This window comes from Equus caballus, chromosome 14 (assembly GCF_041296265.1).
Source record: "Equus caballus isolate H_3958 breed thoroughbred chromosome 14, TB-T2T, whole genome shotgun sequence".
Lineage (NCBI taxonomy): Eukaryota > Metazoa > Chordata > Mammalia > Perissodactyla > Equidae > Equus > Equus caballus.
In genome coordinates, this window is record NC_091697.1 from 103361703 (window position 1) to 103389150 (window position 27448).

General features: G+C 37.5%; 1 long non-coding RNA gene across 1 annotated transcript in view; it reads left to right on the forward strand.

The window, feature by feature from the left end:
• The first annotated feature begins 4569 nt into the window (after positions 1-4569).
• The window catches only part of LOC138917519 (uncharacterized), a 54344-nt gene continuing 31465 nt past the window's right edge, over positions 4570-27448 (forward strand). Inside the window, exons 1-2 of the long non-coding RNA XR_011425718.1 lie at positions 4570-4736; positions 7968-8089. This is a non-coding gene — a long non-coding RNA (uncharacterized lncRNA). The remainder of the gene's footprint in view (positions 4737-7967; positions 8090-27448) is intronic.

The following is a 27448-nucleotide window of genomic DNA, read 5'->3' on the forward strand; positions in this document are numbered from 1 at the left end:
GAAAATGCTTTTAAGGAATTTCAGGCATGAGCTACACAGAGGGCCCTCTTTTGATTTTGACGATGTCATAACTAGTCTTTAAGCAGGCAGAGTTATTTTGTGCAGTTAAGCTGCGTCTTCCATCCATGTGATCAAATATCCCATATATCTAAGGTTCCATCTTTAAAGCCACATTGGATCTGAGATACACTTGTTGCAGTTGCCCATGCTGCCACAATCCCTCCCAGTTTTGAGTTGCAATAATTCATAAGTACTGGGAAAGATATAATTAACCCATGTGACATGTAATATATGTTCTTTATATCTTTCGTTGAAATGTCACAGGACTTTATATGCTTTTGTTCACAGTCCTTATTGAATCTGTTTTGGGTAAACTAAAAGTCAGATTAAGAACACTAGAAGCCCTTGACACTGAAAACGTTATGTGTAATTCTTATGAAATTAAAAATAAAAATACTAAGTTGTAAAGATATACTGAAAATAAGTTCTTTCTAGATTTTCTAAGTGCAAAGTTCTTAGTGAGTTCGGTGAAGCTGAACTGGTGACTCTTTCTGCTGCCCTTTGTTAATTATCACATGCTTAGTCTGCCTCTCAGGTACTCCAACACTGATTTCAGAAGTAATGTTTTCAGAGGGTGTTTATTACTTTCCCTCCAGTACCTTATGTTTGAAGCCCATTTTTCAGTTTACAGAGCACATTACCTCATGTACATCATCGTGGCACCTTTATGAAGTAGATAGTGCAATCCCTGTCTTACAGATGAAGACACTGAGATTCGACGAGGCTAAGACACTGGCCCAAGGTCACATGCCTAGCAAGTGGCAGAGATCACTCTTTAAGTCAGGTCTCCAGATCTGTCAGCAATACCGTCGTGTATGTGACATGTAGACGTTGCTCTTATTCTTAAAATATTTTCAGGGAAGAAAACTAACTTCTCTTTCTTGGAAGTTTAACACCAGCCCTTATAATTTAAACAAAACAGATCATTTTTGATGGGACATGCTAGCTGCATTAAAATTAAACATGGTTTCAAGAGTCTAGAAATACTCCTTCCCTCCTGAACTTTACCCTCTGTCCAGAGGTTAATTCAAGATAGTTCCAGTGTGCTAATGAAAAGGCTCTTTATCGTGTGAGGAATCTTTATCAATGGAGTTGTCTTCTTGTGACATGAGCTCTGGGCTAAGGTGGCAAGAAACTTGGGCTCTAGCTCTGGGAGTACTTTCGGGGGGGTGGCACTGAACATGGAGAGGGGATGGTTTGTCTCCATCCACAAGGGGGAGGATCCTTGTTCCCTCAGTGCTTCAGACTTCTTTCTTCTGTCCCTGTAAGATTTTTAGGAGGATCTTTTGATGTTGCTTCTGTATCGTATTAAAACAGTCACAACCTAGGACAAGCTATTTCTCATTTTTCTGTCCTCCCCATATTAGAAATCCACTGTCAATCATAAAATCTTAGCATTTGAAGGGATCTTTGAAATCCCCTAATCCACATTCTCTGACCACGGTTGTCCCTTTTTTGTCTCTCGCCAAATGGACTTGCAGATTCTGGTTCAACACAAGACAGATCTCTGTTATTGGCCCGACTGCCAGAAAGTCCTTCCTTTTATCGAGCCTAGTCCACCTCCTGTTCTTCCTTCTATAGTCTTGCCTCATTAGGGACTTTCCATCACATCTGTTAGTACTGAAATGATTTTTATTTTTAGTCTTTTATTAATATTTTTATCAGTCAATATTACTAGGCTACGCTAAGGGACCAGATAAACCTCCTGTCTCTGGCTTAACACAACTAAGGTTTATTTCTTGCTCACAAAAATTTCCCTGTGAGTGAAGAGATTCTCCAGGACAGCTCCCCTTTGTGGGGTGACTCCGTGGTCCAAGCTGTTTCATTTTGCAGCTTGACCGTCTCATTATGGGGTTTCCATTGTCTTTGGGGAAGGAAAAGAGAGAGCTGGAAGGCTGTGAACTGGCTCTAATGTTTTGGCCCAGAAACTTCTGCTCACGGTCCAGTCAGGCAAGAACTAGTTACACCACTTCCCCTAATTGCAAGAGGGATGGCAAATGTAGAAGAGTACATGGATATTCAGCGAGTAGAGAATATCTCTGCCACAATCTTATTTTCTCTGTGGTAAACATCCTTACTTCCCTTACTTAACATGTTTTTTATACATGTAAGTCAACAACTATTTTTTTGTGCTTATTGGCAAGGCACAGAGGTAGGGGTGCCAGAGAAATAGATGCTATCCAAGTTCTTGAGGAGCCTACCATATAATTGGGGAGGCAAGGCAAATTTATTCTAGAAAGAAAACTAGACAGGGCAGTTTTTAATGGTTTAAGTGCTGAGTACTCTGATCCCTATCATAAATGCAGTGGGACTTCAAAGAAGCGGGAGATCATTGGGGATGGAATTCCTGGGCGAGGCTCCCTGAAGGAACTAGGCCTTACAGGATGGCAATGTCACATTTAGGATTTTCTTCTTCACTTTATTGGAATTTATTTATTCTTTTTTTAAGATTGGCACCTGAGCTAACATCTGTTGCCAATCTTTCTTTTTTTCCTTCTTCTTTTCCCCAAAGCCCCCCAGTCCATAGTTGTATATTCTAGTTGTAGGTCCTTCTAGTTGTGGCATGTAGGATGCTGCCTCAGCATGGCTTGATGAGTGGTGCTAGATCTGCACCCAGGATCTGAATCGGCAAAACCCTGGGCCACGAAAGCAGAGCACACGAACTTAACCACTCGGCCATGGAAATGGCCCCTATTGGAATTCTTTTGACATTTCCTGTGGGTCTTATTTTCAGATCAATAAATTATGTTTGGTGTGTTTATTTATATCATTACTAAACTCTCTACTATCTGCTTAAATTTGGAGCCATTGCCCGGATTCAGATCTCTAATGACCAGAACAAGCCATGGTGGACCTTCTGCCTTACTCACGTTAATAGACGTTCATAATCTGATATAGTGTTTTTACAGTATCACTGATATTCCCCAAATGGATGAATTGTAGCAACGTAATCCCTCAATATCTGACATAGACTCTGGCACATAGTAGGTGCTCAACAGGTGTTTATTAAGTTGATTTTAGGTCAGATATGTTGGTGTTAGTTCCCAGCTTATTGCCCTTGCTATTGGTCTGTTACCATGTCTGGGGGAGTAGTTACCAATTTTAAAATATCATATATTGAAAGGCTTACATGATTATTAAGGTGAAAAATAAACAAATCATTCCTGACAACAAGCAAAATAATATTTTCACTCCCACAAAAAGAGACCATCCTCATCCTATGGTGAGCACAGTGCTCACTCGGAGTAAACTAGTCACCCATGGGAGGCCAATTACCTTTTCCAAAGAATGAGGGTATCATGTAGTGTCTTCAAAAAGGTAATTTAGTAAATGATGCCCTGGTATCTTGGAAGAGTTAATCTGCCACTCTTAGAAACTCCAGTGACTGGATTGTTCCTCAACAGAGGAAGGAGCGCATGCTTGCAGGAAACCCGCTATCTCAGATTTCCCTATTGGAAGACTTAAGAGCTTCATTTTCGTCTTAAACCTAGTGGCTTCTCTGAGAACTGGTTGTATGCCATGAGACGTCTCCGATTTGAAGAGTTATGATGAGAATTTTGTACTTAGGCAGAAGAACTCCACAGCAGCACCTTAAGATTCTGGCGGAGGGCACAGGTTAGGAGATTGCTGCTTCTCAGGGAGACAGGCTGTTTCCATTTAGTTGCAGAAGGACAATCCTTGTCCTGCCCCTACTCTGCTATAGCTGGGGACCGTGAAGAAACGCAGCATGGTTTGGAAAACATAGTTGTAATCCTTGGTCACCCATTATCTGACTGTATGATCCTGGTCCAGTCACTTAGCAGCCGTAAGCTTCTATTTCCTCGCACGATATCTGAAGTTCTTTCCCAATGCTAACCATTTATAATAATGTTATAACTCCATAAGGCTGACTGGTGCAGTGCAAGTCAGTTAAAAAATACCTGTTAATCAGAGGCCTGGGCTGGTCTTTGTCTAATCTGTTTCTTTTAAAGGTATTGTCCTTTCACCTGAGACAAGGGCATCTGATTCTGAGTCAAGTCAGCACTGTGTTGAGAGGGTGAAAAGATAAGCAGAGAACATCACTGCTGTGCTGAAGAGTTGCTGCCACTGACTGCATCCCTCGCCTCCTTGTAATGGGACCCAGGGACGGGGTTGGGGCGGCGCTGGATTTGTATTCCAGAGTAGGAGAGGAAGATTGGACGACGCAAGAATTTATCTTTCCGTAGACAAATATGGCTGCATGAAGAAATCATCATCCCTGTCCTTAAATCATTAGTGCCATGGGGTAAAACATGGTTATCCCATGGACTTAACCGAAAAGGAGAGATGAGAGAGGCGACGTAGACCTGTTCTCCTGTAGGAAGCAGTCAGTGACGTTCAGTTGGATTGATTGGATTCAGATGGCACCAGTTCCTCGTGTAAAGTTAGCAAGGCAGCTGGACAGCTCCCTAGAAGCTAGTGTGGGGCAGTGTCAGCATATTTATTCAGTTGCCAAGGCGATGCCAAGTGTTTATGACCACATGGGAGAATGGAAAGAACATTCAGGTGAGTGCACGTACACAGGCCACGAGGTGTCCGCTCCTCCCCTCTGCTTACGTGTAGATGAAGGCAGATAGTGCAAGTCCAGGAGCAACTGGTGAAGTCTGTGGAATTTTGAGGGAGCCTTCAGCGTTCTTCCCTCCCCTGGCATTTTTGGAGTGAGGACCTTCTCTTTCATATCATTTTCCCCACTCAAAATAGGAAATTAGTTGGTATCATTTACATTTTGGCTGACTAGATTTAAAGCAATATACTAACTCATCCACTTTAAATCCTCTAATTTTACTGTAGAAAGATGTCTTTCTATTAATCCTTTTAAAAACATGTGAGCGTTAGGAGGCAAGTTAGAATGGTATTGGAGAGAGAGCATTTGCACACAGCGGTCTGCAATTTAAGGAAATTATACCACAGCTGAGACTGGCCCCCCAGATAAATCTACTTCACTGGCTTAGGAATGCTCCAGGAGTTGGAGAAAAAGGAATAAGGAAAAATATTCTTCATTTGGGAGATGGCAACACAGGTGTTTTTAAATTATTCTTCAAATGGTATATATACTCTTTTGTTTGTTGGACGTATTTCACAGTAAGAAAAAAATAACAAAAGTACCAGTTGTTATTCCCTGCCTCCCTCAGTATCCCATCATCAAAGGTCAGCTTTTTCAGAGTAACCAACATCTTACAGATTGCTGTGGAGATGGATTGCCTAAAAGCTTCTAAGCACACAGAAGCACCTTCTGCAGTGTTGGCTTCTCCTCGCTGAAACCCTGGTCTCCAGAGTCACTTTGGCCGTTTCTGTCTCCTGGCTTCAAAGTAGTCCTCTCCTCCCACCCCTGCAAAAACACCCACCTCTTTTCCTTTGCTCTCTTTATTCCTCTGCTCAGAAGTCCACTTTTTACTGTGTGATGTCCTGCTCTGAGTTTCCTTCTTCCTTCCCTGTGGTAACCCTGTTCCCTCTAGACAGGCAGTCCTCGTCCTTCTGGCTCCAGATTTCTGCTGCCTCAAGGACACCTGGAGCTGGGGTCAGGGCTGGGGAGAAGCAGCAGCTGGACGTGTTGCCCATGCGCCCCTCAGGTAATTGGGGTGAGGGGAGGGAAGGCGAGGTCTCGTTGGGTGTGATACAGGAAAGTCTGGTCTGAGCATAGGGATAGGGTAAGGAAATGAAATGAGTTTGGGGAGCATCAGATGCAGGGCTTTTGTCTCTCAACTTGTGTGTATTGATTAGTTTAGCTGTTTCCTGGCCTGAACGTGTGGTACTTGACACTTATTAGACGGCAAAAAGTATCTGTTGAATAAATGATCCTGAGGTGGTAATGAGGAGAAAATACAACATTGATCTTGATTTTGGTACCAGAAAAGTGACACAGGAGTCAAATGATTTTCAGTGTGAAAGTAAAAAATTACGTTGATGTGAGCTGCTTATCTAATTGTCATGAAGTGCAGAAGCAGTTAGATGTAAAATAAAATACTCTCAAATGAACTTTGAGTTCTCTTTTGTAACAGTAGTAAATTCCACCAGGTGTTAGGTAGGATGTTTCCAGGCAGGAAGGTTGGTCACTGGCCATCTACCCTTGTTATTGCTGACTAAATTATTCACACAAATTATAGACCAAATATTCATTTGGCATCAGCTTAGACATATCCCAGAGACAGGAAGCTCACAACCTTATATGGGGTCCCATTTCTTTTAAAATATTCGTATATCAAACTGAAACCATTCCCCTTCTTGCTTGTTCTTGATGTCCCACGAAACAAGCCTGCACTCTTTGTCACTTGACAGGTCTTCGCATGTTCAAAGACAGCTTTTCTATTCCCCTTCCTTTCCTAAAATTTATGAGAAGATAAGGGGCTATGGTCAGAGGTCTTAGGGTTTCCCAAGTTATCAAAAAACCTGTTTAGTCATCTTTATTAAATAGGAGACAGATTTTATCCGTGTGAAGCATCAGGGGGTCTTGATGCTTTTTCCTATCCCAGACATTTAAAGCAGGTGGTTTTTCTAAATCGATATTTCTCAGACTCCAGGGATGGAGTTTAGGCCCCTCACTGTGAAGTTTGAGAACCACGGTTTCAGTCGCTGAAGCTGTCCAGGTGAATTAAGTGTAATTGATGCTAATCTCAGGAATCGGATGCACCTAGAAAGCAATGTGGAACCTTTCTGGCCTCTTCGCTAACAGGCTTGAAACAATCTTTTTTTTTTTTTTAGGTACGCTTTTTGGTGAGGAAGATTGGTCCTGAGCTAACATCTATTGCCAATCTTCCTCTTTTTTTCCTCCCCAAAGCCCCAGTACATAGTTGTATATCCTAGTCGTGAGTTCTTCTAGTTGTTCTATGTGCATGCCACCACAGCGTAGCTTGATGAGTGGTGTGGAGGTCTGTGCCCAGGATCCGAACTGGGGAACCCCGGGCCCACTGAAGTGGAGTGTGCGAACTTAACCACTACTCTACCAGGCTGGCCCCTGAAACAATATTAAATCTTTCACCAAGTGATTATTAACATCGACCCCCGTTAGCTCTCTTATCCTCATTTACAAGCTCTTTGCCCTCTTTCTCTAAGTGATGGAGTTACACGTTCCCACCACTAGCACACAGCTTGAGTTTTTCAGTCTCCTTGTCCTCAGTCCTTTAGGTTGCTACTGATGGAGGAGAGTCATTTGCTCCCGATGGAGGAGAGTCATTTGCTCCCACCGTTCGAATGTTATGAGATTATTCCTATGCTCAGTCCTTGAGATCTCACTTCTCTTAACTCTTATTTTTCTAAAGCTTTATTTATACACAAACATTAATACAACTCAACATGAATGAAATCCACTTAAAATTCTTTCCTCTACCTGCTGGTTTTCATTGGTTTATGGTTCCTTCCAATCCGTATACATGTGCCTGTTTAATTTTTTAATATTTCTGACCAAAAAATACATAATATCTTGTATTCTGCTTCTGAATATTTCCCATGTTGGGGTATGTCTTCATATGTATAGTTTTAGTGACTATAGTATTAGTTTCTAGCTTTTTCTGATTATAAATGTTACCTGTTTATTGTAAAAATTGTCAAATATAAACACATTCAAAAATGTATTTGAATGTCTGATTCCATTGCCCCATCTCCCAGTTAAGCACTCTTAAGATTTGAGGTATGAGCCTGTGAGTGTGTGTGTAGATGAGGGAGCGAGAGGGAATTATTTTAAAGAATCTTTTGTGTATAACAAGTGTCCCGAGTGAAAACAAAACGAAAGTCTTTCACTTATAGCTACACTGTCCAGTATGGTAACCACTAGCTACATGTGGCTATTTAAGTTAAATACAAGTAAAAATTTAGTTCCTCAGTCGCTATAGCCACATTGTAAGTGCTAAGAAAACCGCAGGTGACCAGTGGCTGCTCGTTGGGTATCATTACAGAAGTTTTCTTGGACAGTGCTGACTTGTGGCATTCCGGGCCGGAGAGAGAGGGAATCAGGGTGCTCTGCTCCTTGCTGAACTCCATGAGACGTCACCCGCTGCTGGAGCTGGAACCGAACAACGTAAGTGGACAGCGAGTACCCCTGAGGGCTGGGGAGAAATCCGTGTAAGTAAGAACTCACCTAGCCATGGGATTGCTATCTAGATTCCAAAGTAAAATTTTTTTAGTTGAGGGTTAGGAGGACCTGAGAAAGTAGGTCTTAACTCCCAAGAGTGTGGAGGGAGAGGGACGTGCAGTTCAGGTCTAACATTTCTGTGCTTGCTGTACACCACTACTCAAATCATGCTTCAATGATTTTCTCTCTCAGTGGTAACCAAAGAAGGCTTTTTATATAAGGTTTTGAATTGGATCCATATGTAAATTTAGGGCCATGCCTTGGTCATTTACAGTGAGTATATGAAGGATATGATAAGGAGTGCAGGAGGAGAGCAACTATGATTTGAAGCAGACGTGTGTATATATATGATACACACACACATACACACACACTAAGAGTTTCCTCCAGCTATGTCATAGCTGTTTCAGGAAAACAACTGTTTTCCCACTTGCAGCTTGTTCCATACCTGATCTGAAATTAGCCGTCCTTTCTCCCCAGGGCATCCTCAGTTCCCTGCAGATCTCAAAAATGGTTATACATCAAAACCCTATGGACTTGGTCAGATGTGCTGTTATATTAATTATAACGCAGGTCATGGTTGTGGGTTCTTTATGCAGATGTACGTAGGAAGCCTGCAGATGTGCACAAAGGAAAAGCCGTTGAAAAGTCTTGAATACATTGCACTGGTGCCAGGCATATTTATCACAGGATCACAGGCTAGTGACTGAGAATACCGATGGATTTATTTCTCAACCTGGGCATTATCGAGTATGTAATGAGCAGAGACTCAATTAAGCTGGTAGGGAAAAAAAATGTATATATACACTTCCTCCCCCTACAATCTGCCCCCCCCAAAAAAAACCCCTCCAAAAACAGAGTGGGTTTATAAAATATTTTGAAGTTTCAAATGGTGACTTAAAGGTAACCAATTGGTTTTTACTATGGTGACTTTAAATAATTTTAAATACGGAAATTTACTTAAAATGACAACCTGGTATCTTAGTCTGGCAATTTTGGGCGATCATAAACTCATCATTGACTTGGTTTATAGCATTGACTGTAAGAGGGTATTATTGTAGCCATTAATTTTTTTAAATTGTAAAAAATTTCAAGCATATATAAATGTACGGAAAATAGTACAATGAACTCCCAATATGACCATCACCTAGATTTAATAATTAATATTTTTATTCATTTGCTTCATTCATTCTTTTTTCCATCTTTTTCTCTGTTTTAGTATATTATAGCATATCACAGAGATTGCACATATTTCAACATCCATTTCTAAAAATATGAACAAATATGCCATTTACACCCAAAAAAATTTAAAATAATTTTTTGGTGTCATCTAGTCCATAATCAAATTTCTTTGACTATCTCAAAAATGTCTTTTTAGAGTTAGCTTATTAGAATCAGGTCCAAACAGGGTCCATATATTATAATTGTCTATTATGAGTTTTTTAAAATAATTCAATAATATTTAGTAAACTTACAACCATCATTATAATCCAGTTTTAGAGAATTTCGACACCTCCCCAAGATTTCTTCCAGCCCATTTGTAGCCAGTCCCTGCTCTCACCTCCAGCCCCAGGAAACCACGGATCTGCTTTCTTTTTGTATAGATTTTTCTTTTCTGGACATTTCCTATCTTAAGTCTTTTAAAATCTGGAGTAGTTTCCCCTGCTCACTTGTCCCCCTGCCATCCACTTGCTGTTCTGTAGAATGTACCACGTTCTGGCCTTGTTTGCTTGCTGTTTCTGGGGTTGTTCGATTTGTTCTTTTATCCCCCTCTGTGTCCATATTTCTTGTAAATGGAATTTAGCCCCAGAGCAGCACCGCCCAACTGTACTCCTACACTGATGGGAATGTTCTGTATCTGTCCTGTCTAATGTGGCTTTTGAGCACTTGCGATTGAGAAACTGAATTTGTAATTTCACTTTCTAAATTTAAATAGCTACATGTAGCTAGTGGCTATCTTATTAGTGCAGTTTGTAGAAGCTTGATCAGATTTGGGTCCAACATTTTTGTGCATAAATATTTCATAGGTGGTGCCATATGCTTCTTATTGGATCCTATCAGATGCACACAGTGTCTGCTTGTCTTACTTTCAGTTATGCAGTGATTGACCAGTGGGTTCAGTGGGGACAGCCTGATCTCCATTGTCCAATTCCCGTCACCATTTTATCTAATGGATCGTCCACTTATGAATATTGCCTGAAACAGTTATTCTACCAGGACTTGCAAAACGGTGATTTCCTAATTTCTTCATTTCTTCTATATTTATTAGCTGGAATTCTTTAGTAAAGAACTTTTTTTTTGTCAACCAGAGCTATTTGGTTATCCTGAAATACATTTTGTACAGAAAAGGCAGGATAAATACTCCATTTTTGCCTTTTAACTGTCAATTTTCAGAAGAAGTAATGTATGCTCTAGTTATTTCCCATAGTGCTCAATGCGGATTTTTAAACCACTTTTCTTATTGTATGTTTTTCCAGTTTTATTGAGAAGTAATTGATAGGCATCACTCTCTGAGTTTAAGGTGCACAGCACGATGCCTTGATTTACATATAGTGTGAGATGATGACCAATATAGGCTCGGCTAACAGCTCTCATACAGATACAATAAAAAGAAAAGAAAGAGAAAAGGAAAAAAATGTTTTCCTTGTGATGAGAACTCATAGGATTTACCCTCTTAACAACTTTTTTATCATATAGCAGTGTTAGCTGTAATCATCGTTATACATTACATCAATAGTACTTAATTATCTTATAACCAGAAGTTTGTACCTTTTGACCACCTTCCTCCAGTTTTCCCTGCCCCCACCCTCCGCCTCTGGTACCCACAAGCCTGACCTCTTTTCTATGAGTTTGGGTTTTTGTTTTTTGTTTTTTTTGTGTGTTTTTTTGGTGAGGAAGATTCACTCTGAGTTAACATCTGTTGCCAATCTTCCTCATTTTTTTTGCTTGAGGAAGATTGTCCCTGAGCTAACAACTGTTCCAATCCTCCTGTATTTTGTATGTTGGAAGCCACCACAGCATAGCTTGACAAGTGGTGTAGGTCTGCACCCAGGATCTGAACCTGTGAACCTGGGCCACCAAAGCAGAGTGCACCAGACTTAACCACTATGCCAGAGGGCTGGCCCTGGCTTTTTGTTTTTTTAGATTACCCATATATGTGAGATCATACAGTTTTTGTCTTTCTCTGTCTGACATATTTCACTTAGCATAATGCCTACAAGGTCCATCCATGTTGTTGCAAATGGTAGGATTTCCTTGTTTATGGCTGAATAATATTCTATTCTGAGTGTGCATATCTATGTATGAATATACATATACACTACAGCTTCTTTATCCACTTATCCATCAGTGGACACTTAGGTTGTTTCCATATCTTGACTATTGTCAATAATGCTGCTATGAACATGGGGGTGCAGATATCTTTTTGAGTTAGTGTTTTCATTTTCTTTGGATATATTCCCAGAAGTGGAATTGCTGGATCATATGTAGTTCTATTTTTAATTTTTTTGAGGGTCTTCCATACTATTTTCCATTGTGGCTGTACCAATTTACAGTCCTGCCAACAGTGCACAAGGATTCCCTTTTCCCCACATCCAGCTTGTGTTATCGCTTGTCTTTTCAATGATGGCCATTCTCACAGGCAGGAAGTGATATCTCATTGTGATTTTAACTTGCGTTTCCCTAATGACTAGTGATGTTGAGCATCTTTTTATTTACCTGTTGGCCTTTCATATATCTTCTTTAGAGAAATGTCTGTTCAGGTCCTTTGTTCATTTTTCAATTGGGTTGTGTTTTTGCTATTTAATTGTATGAGTTCTTTATATATTTTGGATATTAACCCCTTCTTACATATATAGTTTGCGAATATTTTTTCCCATTCTGTATGTTGTCTTTTCACTTTGTTGATGGTTTCTTTTGCTGTGCAGAAGACTTTTACTTTGATGTAGTGTGACTTGTTTATTTTTTGTTTTGTTTCTTCTGCTTTAGGTGTCATATCCAAAAAATCATTACCAAGACCCATGTTAAGAAGCTTTATTCCTATGTTTTCTTCTAGGAGTTTCATGGTTTCGAGTCTTACATTTGAGTCTTTAATCTATTTTGAGTTAATTTTTGTGAGTGGAGTAAGATATTGTCTAGTTTCATCCTTTTACATGTGAATATCCAATTATCCCAGCACCATTTATTGGAAAGACTGTCTTTTCTCTATTTAATATTCTTGGCTCCCTTGTCAAATATTAGTTGACTGTATACGCTTGGGTTTATTTCTGGGCTCTTGGTTCTGTTTCATTGGTTTATTTGTCGGTCTTTATGCCTGTGCCATAATGTTTTAATGACTATAGCTTTATAATACAGCTTGAAATCAGAAAGTGTGATGCCTCCTGCTTTGTTCTTCTTTCTCAGGACTTCTTTGGGTATTTGGGGGTCTTTTGTAGTTCCATATAAAATTTAGGAGTGTTTTTTCTACTTCTGTAGAGAATACCATTGGATTCTTGATAGGGATTGCATTGAATCTACAGATAGTTTTTGGTAGTGTTGACATTTTAACAATATTAATGCTTCCAATCCATGAACATGGGATACCTTTACATTTACTTGTGTCTTTGATTTCTTTTATCAATGTCTTGTAGTTTTCAGAGTAGAGATTTTTAGCCTCTTAAATTTATTCCTAAGTATTTTATTGTTTTTGATGCAATTGTAAAAGGGATCAATTTCTTTATTTCTTTTTCAGAAAATTCGTTGTTAGTGTGTATAAATGCTACTGATTCTTGTATGTTAATTTTTATCCTGCAACTTTACTGAAGTCATTGATTAGATCTAATAGTTTTTTGGTTGAGTCTTTAGGATTTTCTATATGTAAAATCATGTCATCTGAAAATAGAGATAATTTTACTTCTTCCTTTTTAATTCTGATGTCTTTTATTTTTGTTGCTTGATTTTTCTAGCTAGGACTTCTAGTGCTATGTTGAATAGGAATGGTGAGAGTGGGCACCCTTGTCATGTTCTTGATCTTAGAGGAAAAGCTTTCAACCTTTCACTATTGAGTATGATGTTAGCTATGGGCTTATCATATATGGCTTTTATTATGCTGAAATATGGTTCTTCTATGCCTAATTTAAGAGTTTTTATCTTGAATGGATGTTGAGTTTTGTCAAATGCTTTTTCTATTGAGATGATCATATGATTCTTTTTGTTTCCTTCTGTTAATGTGATGTATCACATTGATTTATTTGCATATTTTGAACCATCCTTGCATCCTACGGATAAATCCCACTTGATCATAGTGTATGATCCTTTTAACGTGCTAGGAGATTTTTTTTTTTAGTATCATTATGAACTTGGGGTTTGTATATTTAGTGTACTTTAATCAGTTGTATTTACATATTTTTTGGTGCTTAAAGTATCCCATCTTTGGCCAACAGGAGCTCTTTGTGTTGGCTCATATGTTCTTTTGATAAAACTATAGAGAACACTCATCATTAGGGAAATGCAAATCAATGCCACAGTGAAATACCACCTCACACCCATTAGGATGACTACTACCAAAAACCAGAAAATAGCAAGTATTGGCAAGGATGTGGAGAAATTGGAACTCTGTGCTCTGTTGGTGAGAATGTAAAATGGTACAGCTGCTATGGAAAACAGTATAGTGGTTCCTCAAAAAAGTAAAAATAGTGTTACTGTACGATCCAGCAATTCCACTTCCAAAGGAATTGAAAGTAGGGACTTGAAGAGATGTTTGCATACCCATGTTCATAGCAGCCTTATTTGCAGTAGCCAAAAGATGGCAACAACCCAAGTGTCCATTGACAGATGACTGGATAAACAACATCTGGTGTATACATACAATGGAATGCTCTTTAGTTTTGAAAAGGAAGAAAATTCTGGCACGTGCTACCACTTAGATGACTGTTGAGGACATTATGCTAAATAAAATAAGCCAGTCACAAAAGGACAAATACTGTATGATTTCACTTAAATGAGGTGCCTAGAGTAGTCAAATTCATAGAGACAGAAAGTAGACGGTGGTTGCCTTGGCTATGGGTAGAATGGGAGTTATTGTTTAAAGGGTATTGAGTTTCAGTTTTGCAATATGAAAAGAGTTCTGTGGATGAATGATGGTGATGGTAGCACAACAATGTGAATGTACTTAATGCCGCTGAACTGTACACTTAAAAATGATTAAGATGGTAAATTTTGTTATGTATATTTTACACAATTTTCTTAAGAAGCAGTTTCATGAAGTTTCATATGGGCGAAAGCCGATTGGAGAGCATTTAGTGAGAATAGAAGGAATGGAATTGGAGAATCTACATACAGACAGTTATTTGAAAGCTGAAAATATATACAAAATTAACAAAAAGCATTTAAACATCCATTTCTATGCCACTTAAAATTAAGCATTGTTATTTTTATATATTTTCTACATACTATATTATAGATTTTATACATTTTCTATATATTTTATTTTATTTTTTATAGCTTTTTTTATAAAGATTTTATTTATTTATTTTTTCCTTTTTCTCCCCAAAGCCCCCCAGTACATAGTGGTATGTTCTTCGTTGTGGGTCCTTCTAGTTGTGGCATGTGGGACGCTGCCTCAGCGTGGTTTGATGAGCAGTGCCATGTCCGCGCCCGGGATTCGAACCAACGAAACACTGGGCTGCCTGCAGCGGAGCGCGCGAATTTAACCACTCGGCCACGGGGTCAGCCCCAAATTGATATGTATATTTTAGATATTATATATTTATCTATCTATTTTCTATATATGTTCTATATATTATAAACAAATTTATATCATTAAAAAATTCAGGGGCCTGCCCGGCGGTGTAACGGTTAAGTTCGTGAGCTCTGCTTTGGCGCCCTGCAGTTTGCTGGTTTGGGTCCTGGGCATGGACCTAGCACCGCTTATCAAGCCATGCTGTGGCAGGCATCCCACATATAAAATAGAGGAAGATGGGCACAGATGTTAGCTCAAGGCCAATCTTCCTCAAAAAAAAAAAAAAAAATTCATAAGGAACATTTTCCCGCTCAGTATCCTGTGACACTTTAAACACATTTAATCTAAACTTACCTTGGCATATCAGATCTGGAAGAGTCATATGAAGCATCTAGTTTAATCTTATTTTTAAGAAGAGGACCTGGGGTTCGGGAGGTTGTGTTTGCTCACGGTTATGTGCCTGAGTGGTGGTACAGCTGGCAGAATCCCTATCCAGTCTGATGCTCTTCTCACTGCAACATAGCTGCTGCTAGGAACCCCCCTGAAAACTGATTCTACCTCTTGGTTTCCTCGTATCTGTCAGTATCATCATTACTACTCTAGCCGCCAGGCTTAAAATATGGGGGTAATCAGTAATTCCTATTCTCCTCTCTCCTTCTGTCTCGTATCTCTAATAAGTCCTGTGGAATTTTTCTTCACAGCATTCATCACACCTCCCATTCTCTCACTTTTAGTGATGCTATAAGTGATCAGTGGATTCAAGTGGTGGCCTTACCTTCATTGTTAATTCCCTATTAACTTTTTATCTAATGGTTTCATCCATGGAAGAATATTGCTGTTATCCTAATTCAGATCCTTATTCCTTCTTGACAGACAGTCCTCATCCTTTCGGCTCCAAATTTCTGCCTCTTGTTAAGTTAGATTATCGAAGGGGCTTCTGCCCTTACAGGCACTTGCGGGGGCAGGCAGAGCCATGAAATTTCATTCATAGTTTGCCTAGTATTGATTCTGATGAAACCACTCATTGAGGCCAAACTCAGATCAGGGCCAGAAGCAAGGTAAAGAACTAAATGAGGTAACTATCTCAAACCAGTCAAGCTATAAGGAAAGCCAAACGAATTAAACATTCGTTTACATTCAAAATGCCTTTTCCTCAATTTTCTGGATTGTTTTTAGAAAGAGTTTGTCCCTCTCCCGCCAGCCACCACCGTCCCTCCATACACATAGAACTGTGGACTCTTTAGAGCAGTTATTCTTAAAAGGCAGTCCAGCTATCTTGGGATCCCCTTTTAAGAAGTCTGGGAGGTTAAAACCATTTTTATCATAAGACTAAGATGTGATTTGCCTTTTTTACTGTGTTGACATTTGGTCTGATGGTGCAAAAGCGATGGTGGATAAAACCATGTTATAGAGTGAGTCACTACATTGACACAAAACTGTACTAGTAGTCATTGTATTCTTATAGTAAAAAAAAAGGAATGAAAAAGTTTCACTTAAAAACATTTTTGATGAACGTTTAAGAACATTTTGAACAATAAAAAATTAACTTTATTAAACCTCAACTCTAGAGTAAATGTCTTCTGAATATTCTGGGTGATGAAGTGGGCATCATGCACAAAGCTCTTCTGCCTGCATCCCAGAGAACCATGGTGCAGGAGGAAAAGCAGTTGTGTGATGGTGTGGGTCGTGAGCTGGTCTAGCTGCTTTTTTCACGGAATACTATTTTTAGTTGAGAGAACAACTGACAAACTACTAGCCATCGGAACTGGGTATTTGGCAGACCTTTTCTCAAAAATGTACAAAGTGATATTTCAAGGAAAGTTCAAGAAAAACAACTTATAGTATTAGTTGCCAATGATAAAATTTGATCTCCCAAGTGGAAAGTAGAAAGTTGGAAAACTTATATTACCCACTGACAGCTTGACAGTATCTCAATAGCTAAAGGCTTCTCTGATAAGATTCATAGATATGATTTTTAAGTATTATATAATGAAATGTGTCAACATTTGAAAGAAATGTCAGTGAACTAATATATTTAAGATGATCAATACATAATAGTACAAAATCATGCTAGTTAGAAGATCCTTTCAAAGTGCAAGATAAACTAATGTATTTTTAATGTAAGAAAGCATGAAATTTCATTGATATGGTTTCAGATTCCATATTACAACTAACTTTTAAGAAACAACCACTTCACACATTTTGGTTTTTTATCAAAGCAGAATATCTCCAATTATCTAAAACAACTGTTAAAATAACCTCTTTTCCAACTACATGTCTGTTGAGGCCAGATTTTCTTTATACACTTTGGTCAAAACAACATATCACAACAAGTTGAAGGCAGCCTATTTGTTAGAATTCAGCTGTCTTCTATTAAGGCAGTTGTCTCACTGTTATGCTTTTTTTAAGGGAGAAATGTTTATTTTAAATAAACTGTTATTTGTGTTAACATGTAATGGATTTATTTTTGTCTTAAAATGAATTAATAAATACTTAAAATTTTTTTCAGTTTTAATTTTTAATAGCACAACTATTGATATAACCTATAAGCAAAAACTCTTTGAAGTCTTCAGTAATTTTTAGGGACCAAGAAAGTTTGAGAGCTCAGCTATTGAGAACTGCTGCCTTAAAGGGCTGTTTTTTCCTTCCAGGGATCAAAAGACGTCTTACTTCTCTATGTTTTCTGCATGGTGCACCTAACGGAAGAGTTCCCCACAGGAGTGACAGTTATCAGGGAACTCTTCCATTAGGTGATAGAATTTATAGATCTCTCTCTGATTATCAGAGTCTGATTTCTAATAATTGAAACCTCAGAATACGAATCCCTGGAGCTTTCTATTAAAATTAGAGGATTTGGATTCAGAATTAGGCTGAGGTCTGTCTGGATAAGAGGCAAGCAGTGGGCCAAGAAATATCCCTGGTCTATACTCCAGCAAGTGACTCCTGCCTCTGGAGCTCCCTGCCACTTTACCATGTGAAATCACCTTTGACCTCAAGTTACCCTGTTACACCCCTTCCCCAAGCCATTAAAGTAGGAGATTCCCCTCCTTTAATCCTGCAGGGGGCAGGAGAGTGGGAAACCGTAGCTGAAAGGCACGTGTTCTTGGTTTAAACTGTGGGTGCTCTTTCCCGTAGAAATATGGTACCAGCTGTGGCTGGCTTCTAGGACAAACTTACACGTGTACGGAATAGCCTTCTGTGGGCTTGCCAGGGACCCTTAGGTGCCCTAAGTTCTAAATAAAAAGTTTAGGATTTAACTTTTCTCCTAAGTTGGGAATTGCTTCTACTATTAAAAAAATTTCTACATTTTAAATCAGGATAAATATTATATTATTATAAGGACAGGTAAAATTAAGGATGCTCTTACAGTGGTAAAATGGGGTCATTTTGCTTTTTATGAGACTAAATGGTGAGATTTGTCCCATGCACTATGAAATTAAGACCACAGGCAGTACTTAAAAACGCAACAGAAGTACATGATCAAGAAGTGCCTGAATTCCTAAATTTTGTTAAATGGCGTCATATTTCTCAGGGCCATTGGCATTCAAAGAATAAAATAAACATTCCACAAAATTGTCTATTTTCTAGTTAAACTGATGTCCTATAACTGTATCTGAAAAGCTAAGCTGTAATTTTGAGGACACCATGGATGAAAAAGAAAAAAATTACTACCACTAGTAACAGATGTGAAATTACATTAGATAAATATAATCATTAGTTTCAGTCTCACCCTGGTTAATTTGTTTGTGGAAATGTGCAACCCATTATTCATTAGATAATTTTTCACACATTGATTAGAAAGCCATGTCGAATTGTGACCCTGCACATTCGGGCTTACCTATCTTGCAATGAAGTATACCGCTTACAATAGTGGAAATGGGGGACAAAATGTTTATCTCAGGCTGATTTTGTGCCAATAAATAAAGTAAATCAATAGCCAGTGAAGTGTGAACAACATTTCTCTGCTGTATAATATGGTTTTGGGGGCAATTTGACATGCTACAAGGGGAAACAAGGGTCTCGAACAGAAAGGTAATAAAAGCAAATCATGCTGGTAACTGTTCCTGAAGTCCTCTATTTTTCTATACTTGGGCAGCTTCAAGATGTGAAAAATAATGCACATAAAATTATAAAAATATTGAGGCAACTTTCCCCCATATTTATAAACATTCTTTCTTATAGCTGAACTTGATTTTATTGGTCATGCACTCTAGACCTGTGACAAATCTTTTCTATTTTCTATTTGATCTGATTTACTACACAAATTCAGATAACTTTAATGTATTTATAGCAAATAAAACAGAAAGACCTTAAATAGACTGCATTAGCACTCAGTAAGACTTCGTCTGAATTTTACTTTTCAATATTTAGATAACTACGTACAGTAATCAAAAATCTCTCAAAAAGTATTTTTTCTGCCCTGCAAAAAGCATCAAGGAGAAACCCCCATTTTCTCGTCTTCCATTTTTCTTACCATTCCAAGCCCTGCAAAACCGTAGGAAAATGAATCTCTTGTAATTCTCTGAAGGAGAATAATGATATAAATGCATTTAGAAAGTGTATCTTCTTGCCAGTTTGAACCTCAGATGTTGTCTTTTAAATTAAGATGAAAGTAACAGGTTTTTTCCACATAATGCAGCCTGCATTCAAGTAATTAATGCTTAATTAAAAGCAGGTTTTTTTCCTGTGGGTCAGACAGTGAAGGGCTATGGCATGTTACTATAGTAAGGAGGAGGGTAGGCTGTTTGGTTTCTAGAAGGAGCCTTCTGGCCCTCTAAAATAAAATCATAGCCAGGGAAACCTGCAGATTCAAAAGAGAAATGGTTCAAAAGAGAAATGGTGTCACAGAAACAGTATTTTGCTGCCCAAGAATATTATTTCCTTGACAAATTCTGTGTACCATTGTTAGAATTTCAAAAAATCGTTGACCACAGACATTTTAGTACTGTGCGCTGACGTGTAGTGTATTTATTTATGGTCAATGAATTGATTCATATAAAGAGTCTCATTTGAATGCCAGACTATCAGAAGTATAAGTACTTGGGAGAGCCAATATAGCAGAGAGGCCATAGGGGCGACAGAATAAGCGTTAGATTGAGAAGCGGATCTATATTCTAGTACTTGCTGTCAATTAAGTCCTGTAACTTTTCTAATTTGGGTAGACTAGGTGAGCTCTAATCTTTTCCAGCTTCAATATTCCATGCATACCATATTTTTATAGAATAGCATCATGCTATACATGGATGAATAAACTTTATGAGTTAGATAATAGTCTACTTTTACAACCTTCTTTGTTTATATTTAATATAAACATTTTTCTATGTCCTTATGTATTATTTTACATCATTTATAGTGGACATCATTTATAATGGCTGTATCATATTCCATTATATGGATTTACTGTAATTCACTTAATAATCTCTCCGTTACCAGACATAATCAAAGCTATCATCTTTTTCTTATAATGCTGCCATGGTTTATTAATTGGTCTCCCTTTTTCTGCTCTTACACCTTATAGTGTATAATCTCTAACCAGATAAATCTTTTTCTTTTTAATGGCAATCAGATACAACACTGCCCTGCTCAAAACTCTCCAACCATCCTAGAATAAACTCCCAAATCATTACGTGCCATACAGGGTACTGTGTAATTTGGCACCTGCCTACCTCTGGAAATTTATATCTTCACACACTCCACTCCACGCACTGTTCTCCAATTCTCTAAGCATGTCCCAACCTTAGGGCCTTTGCTCTTGGTGTTTCCTCCACCTGGGACACTCTTCTTTCTGATACTTATGTGGTTTGTTCTTTCACTGCCTTTGGATCTCTGCTTAAATGACACCCTCAGACAGTTCTTCCCTGAGTATCCTATCTAAAATAGCATTCCTCCACTGTTCTCTGTCCTCTGACTTTTTCTTTCTCATAGCACTCATTACTATCTGACAGTGTTGTATATTTCTTTTTTTAATCTCTTTTATCTCTCCATAAACTCCCTGAGGGGAGGACTACAGGTTTTGTTCATTGTTAAATCCTCAGCACCAAGAGTTCCTTGCTGTCAGCTATCTTATCTGAAACCACCCACTTTCAGTTCCTCTCTGCACTTCTTCTTTCTCAGTCTTGACCTTGTTTCCTGTCTACTTTCATCCAGACCATCCATGGTCCCTGGGGAAGCCCACCCGGAAAGGCTTATAAGGTCTCAGTGAATTCCCTACTCTGCTTTTGCTGTCTCCTCTTTCCTTCACCTCCTGTGCCGACTGTGTGGTCCCTCGAGGTGTGCTGTGTTCTTCATGCAGGGGGTGGTAGGCTTAATAAAACTGACTTGTGTCTGCTACATCCAGTCTGGAGGTTATGTACTCGGTCATCCAAACCTATTGAGAAAGGAGATGCCTGCCAGCCCACTGTGGGTGTTGGTAAGGCGATCAAAACAAACACGGGCACGTAGACGTAAAAATCCGGAATAAAATATTAGGTATCTAATTGAGCGATATATAAAACTGATAACATATCACAATCAAATTGAGTTTATTCCAGGAATGCAAGATTAGTTCAACATTTAAAAAATCAATGGAATTCACATTAACAAAATAAAGGACAAAAAACTCCCATATCATCATCTCAATAGATAAAGGAAAAACATTTGATAAAAATCCCACACTTGTTTATAAAAGCTCCTAGCAAACTAGGAATAAAAGTGTACATCCTTAAACTCATATAGAATATTTACACAAAACGGTACAATAAACACTGAACTTAATATTGAACTATTCAAAGCTTTTCTTCCGAGATGGAACGCAACGATGCCAGCTCTCACCACTTCTATTCAAAATTATACTGAGTTCTTAGCCACTGCCATACAACAAGAAAAATGAAAGTTATAAGACTTGGAAAGGAACAAATAAATTTGTTGTTATTCGTAGGTGACATGATTGTGTATGCACAAAGTCAAAAAATTAATTATGTTGCTGAATTAAGCAAGATCAAAATGCAAAAATCAATTATATTTCTATGTACTATCAGTGAACAATTTTAAGATGAAATTTTTTAATGATAGCTTTTGCAATACCATTGAAAACATCAAATACTTAGGAATAAATCTTAAAAAATAATGTAAAAAGTGTCTACAGAGAAAACTACTAAAACATTTCTGAGAGAAAGATGTAAATAAACAGAAACCCACACATGTATAGGGTTGGAAGACAATATAGTTTCTCCAAAATTCATCTCTAGATCCAATACAATCCCAATAAAATTCCCAGCAGGTTTTTTTTTTAATATAATGCAATCTCAATAAAAACACTAAAAGCTTTTTTTTTTTCACCTTGATAAGCTGGTTCTAAAATGAATACCTCTGACTGTTTTGAAGAACAAATTTTAAGGCTTTATGCTACTAGATGTGAAATTATAAAGCTACAATAAATATAATGGAATGGAAGTGGCATGGTGGAATAGTGCTGCTATAAACATTCATATACAGGTATTTGATGGAGTACCTGCTTTCAATTCTTTTGGATATATACCTAGGAGTGGAATTGCTGGGTCATACGGTAGTTCTCTGTTTGACTGTTTGAGGAACTGCCAAATTGTTTTTCCTAGTGGCTGAATCATTTTACATTCCTACCAGCAAAGTACCAGGGTTCCACCTTCTCCACGTCCTTGCCAACCATTGTTAATTTCCTTAAAGAAAAAATTGTTATAGTCCTCCTAGTGGATGTGAAATGGTATCTCCTTGTTTTCAATTTGCATTTCTCTAATGACTAATTCTGTTGAGCATCATTTTGTGTGCTTGTTGGCCATTTATATATCTTCTTTGGAGAAACGTTTTAAGTCCTTTGCCCATTTCTTAATTGAGTTGTTTGTCTTCTTGTTGCTAAGTTATGAGTTCTTTATATAGTTTTGATACTTGATCCTTATCAGATATATGGTTTGCAAATATTTTCTCCTGTTCTGTGAGCTGCTTTTCACTTTCTGGGTAATGTCAATTGATGTGCAAAATTTTTAAAGTTTTTAACATGTTGAGGTCCATTCCTTCCATACTCCATTTGTTGAGAGTTTTTATTGTGAAAGGATGTTGAATTTTGACAAATGCTTTTTCTGTATCTATTGAGATGATTATATGATTTTTATCCTTCATTTTGTTAATGTGATGATCACACTGATTAATTTGCAGATGTTGAAGCATGCTTGCAACCCTGGAATAAATACCATTTGATCATGGTGTATGATCTTTTTAATGTATTGTTGAATTTTGTTTGGTAATATTTTGTTGAGAATTTTTGCATTTATGTTCATAAGGCCAATATGCTTGTAGTTTTCTTTTCTTGTAGTATCCTTTTCTGGTGTTGGTATCAGGGTGAAGCTGGCCTTGTAAAATGAGTTTGAAAGTATTCCCTCCTCTTCTATTTTTTGGAAGAGTTTGCAAAGGATTGGTATTAGTTCTTCTTTAAATATTGGTAGGATTCACCAGTGAAGCCATCTGGTCCTGGAATTTTGTTTGCTGGGAGGTTTTTGGTTATTGATTCAATCTTGTTACTAGTAACCAATCTGTTCAGATTTTCTATTTCTTCATGATTCAGTCTTGGTGGTTGTGTGTTTCTAGGAATGTATTCATTTCTTCTATGTTGTCCAATTTTTTGTTGTATAATTGTTAGAGTAGTCTCTTATAATCTCTTGTATCTGTGGTATCAGTTGTAATGTCTCTTCTTTAATTTCTAATTTTATTTGTTTGCATCTTCTCTCTTCCTTGGTGAGTCTAGCTAAAAATTTGTCTATTTCATTTATCTTTTTAAAAAAACAGCTCTTTGTTTCTTGATCTTTTCTATTGTCTTTTTAGTCTCTATTTCATTTATTTTTGCTCTGGTCTTTGTTGTTTCCTTCTTTCTACTAACTTTGGACTTCATTTATTATTCTTTTTCTACCTCCTTGAGGTGTAAGGTTAGGTTGTTTATCTGAGATCTTTCTTGTTTCTTAATATAGATGTTTATTGCTGTGAACTTTCCTCTTAGAACTGCTTTTGCTGTGTCCCATAAGTTTTAGTATGTTGTATTTCTATTTTCATTTGTCTAAAGATCTTTTTGATTTCTCTTTTGATTTTTTTTTTTTGACCCCTTGGTCATTCAGTAGCATGTTGTTTTATCTCCGCTTATTTGTGAATTTTCCAGCTTTCTTCTTGTAATTGATTTCTAGTTTTATACCACTGTGGTCAGAAATGGTACTTGATATGACTTCAATCTTCTTAAATTTATTAAGACTTGTTTTTTGGCCTAAGCAGTTTTTAATCTTGATGAAGTCCAATTTATCTATTTTTCTTTTGTTCCTCATGCTTTTAGTGTCACATTTAAGACTCCTTTGCCAAATCTAAGGTCATAAAGATTTACCCTATGTTTTCTTCTAGGAATTTTATAGTTTTAGCTCTTATATTCAGGGCATTGATACCTTTTGAGTTACTTTTTGTGTATGGTGTGAGGTAAGGGTCCAGTTTTCTTTCTTTTACATGTGGCTATCCATTGTCTTGGCACCATTTATGAAAAGATTATACTTTCCTCACTGAAGGGTCTTGGCACTCTTGTTGAAAATCAGTATTCCAAAATGTAAGATTTTGTTTCTGGACTGTCAGTTCTAGTCCACTGATCTATATGTCTGTCCTTGTGACAGCATTGCACTGTCTTAATTACAGTTGCTTTGCTTTTAAGTACAGTTGTTTTGAAATTGGGAAGCATGAGTCCTCTTATTTTATTCTCCTTTTTAAAAATTGTTTTGGCTAATCTAAGTCCCTTGCCATTCCATGTGAATTTTAGAATCAGCTTGTCAATTTCTGCAAAGAAATTGTAGAATTGTCAAAGAAATCTACAAAGATTTCTGTCAAATAAGCTGTCAAGGAATCTACAAAGAAATCGTCAGCTGAGATACTGTTAGAGATTGCACTGAATCTGCAGATCATTTTGAGGACTATTGCCATCTTAACAACGTTGTGCCTTCCGATCCATGAACGTGGGATGTTTTTCCACTTAATTAGATATTATTTAATTTATTTCAACAATGTTTTGTATTTTTCAGTTTCAGTTTCAGTACTTCTTTGGTTAAGTTCCTAAATATTTTGTTCTTTTTGGTGCTAATATAAATGGAATTCTTTACTAATTTCATTTTCAAATTGTTCATTGTAAGTGTATAGAAATATAATTGATTTTTGTATATTGATTTTGCAACCCTGTTCAACTCATTTATTAGTTCTAATAGTTTTTTTCTTTTAGTGGATTCCTTAGGATTTTCTATATGTATAATCATGCCATCCACAAATAGAAATAGTTTTACTTTTTCCTTTCCACTCTGTGTGCCTTTTATTCCTTTTGCCTTCCTAATTTCTCTGACTGGTATCTCCAGTGCAGTGTTGAATAGAGGAGGTGAGGGTGGAGATCCTAATTTTGTTCCTGATCTAAGGAGGAAAGCATTGTCTTCATCATTAGGTATGATGTTGGCTGTGTTTTTTTGCAGATGCCTTTTATCAGATTGAGGAAGTTTTCCTCTAATCCTAGTTTGTTGAGTGTTTTTATCATGAAAGTGTTTTGCATTTTGTCAAATGATTTTTGATGTGTCCTTTGAGATGATCATATGATTTTTGTTTTTTATTCTAATGGTATGATGTATCATATTAATTGATTTTTGGATGTCAAACTAACCTTGCATTCCTGGGATAAATCTCACTTGATCATGGTGTATAACTCTATTTATATGTTACTGGATTTGATTTGCTAGTATTTTATTGAGGATTTTTGCCTTCATATTTATAAGAGATATGGATGGCCTCTAGTTTTCTTGTAATGCTTTTATCTGGTTTTTCTATCAGGGTAATACTCTCCTCATAAAATGAGTTGAGAAGTATTCTCCCCTTTTCTGTTTTTTGAAAGAGTTTATGAAGAAGTGGTATTAATTCCTATTTTTAAAAAATTATTAACTAAAGGGGCTGGCCCCATGGCCAAGTGGTTAAGTTCGCGCGCTCCGCTGCAGACGGCCCAGTGTTTCGTCGGTTCGAATCCTGGGCGCGGACATGGCACTGCTCGTCAGACCACGCTGAGGCAGCGTCCCACATGCCACAACTAGAGGAACCCACAACGAAGAATACACATCTATGTACCGGGGGGCTTTGGGGAGAAAAAGGAAAAAATAAAAATCTTTAAAAAAAAATTATTAACTAAAGTCTATACTTTATGCGCATTCTCTTAGTTTTTTGTTTTTTAAGATTGGCACCTGAGCCAATATCTGTTGTCAATCTTTTTTTTTTCTTCTTCTTCCCAAAACCCCTCAGTACATAGTTGTATATTCTAGTTGTAGGTCCTTCTGGCTCTGCTATGTGGGACACTGCCTCAGCATGGCCTGATGAGCAGCGCTAGGTCCACACCCAGGATCTGAACTGGCAAAACCCTGGGCCCCTGAGGTGGAGCATGTGAACTTAACCAATTGGCCATGGCCCTAGAGATCTTTCTTAATATCGATTTTTGTAGCTATAAATCTCCCTCTGAGTGCTGCCTTAGCTGTGTGTCATAAGTTTTCTGCTCTCATAAGTTTATTTTCATTCATCTAAAATTATTTTGTGACTTCCCTTTTGATTTCTTTTTTGACTCATTGGTTGTTTAGGAGTTCGTTGTTTAATTTCCGCATATTCATGACTGCCTAAATTTTTTTCCTGCTTTTTATTTCTAATTTTATTCCATTATAGCCAGAAAACATACTTTATATTATTTCTAACCTGTTAAACTTATTGAAGTTTGTTTTATGGCCTAGTATATGATCTATTCTGAAGAATGTTTCACATGTACTTTAGAAGAATGTATGTTCTGTGTTGTTGGCTGGAGTATTCTCTAGATGTCTGTTAGGTCTAGTTGGTTTATAGTGTTGCTCAAGTTTTGTTTCCTTGTCACTTTTCTGTATAGTTGTTTTATCCATTATTGAAAGCAGAGTGTTGAAGTCTCCAAATATAATTATTGAGTTGTCTGTTTTTCCCTTCATTTCTGTCAGTTTTTGCTTCATGTATCTTGGTGCTCTATTATTGAAGGCTTATATTTTTATAATTATTATGTTTTCTTGATAGATTGACCCTTTTATCATTATAAAGTGTCCCTCTTTATCTAATTTTTTTTGTTTTAAAGTCTTTTTTTTTATTTTAGCCATTTTAGTTTTCCAGTGTTTTCTGTTTTCATAATATATATTTTTTTATCCTTTTATTTTCAGTCTATTTGTGTCTTTGAATCTAAAATTTGTCTTCTATAGATCAAACTTTTTATCCACCCTGACAATCTCTGCCTTGTGTTGGATTGTTTAATCCATTTATGTTTAATGTTATCATTTATTTATTTATTTATTTAGGAAGATTAGCCCTGAGCTAACATCTGCATCCAATCCTCCTCTTTTTGCTGAGGAAGATTGTCCCTGATTTAGCGTCTGTGCCCATCTTCCTCTATTTTGTATATGGGATGCCTGCCACAACATGGCCTGGTAAGCACTCTGTGCCCTGGGTCTGAACTGGCATGCCCTGGGCTACTAAACTGGAGCATGCGAACTCAACTGCTACACAACTGGGCTGGCCCCTATGTTTTT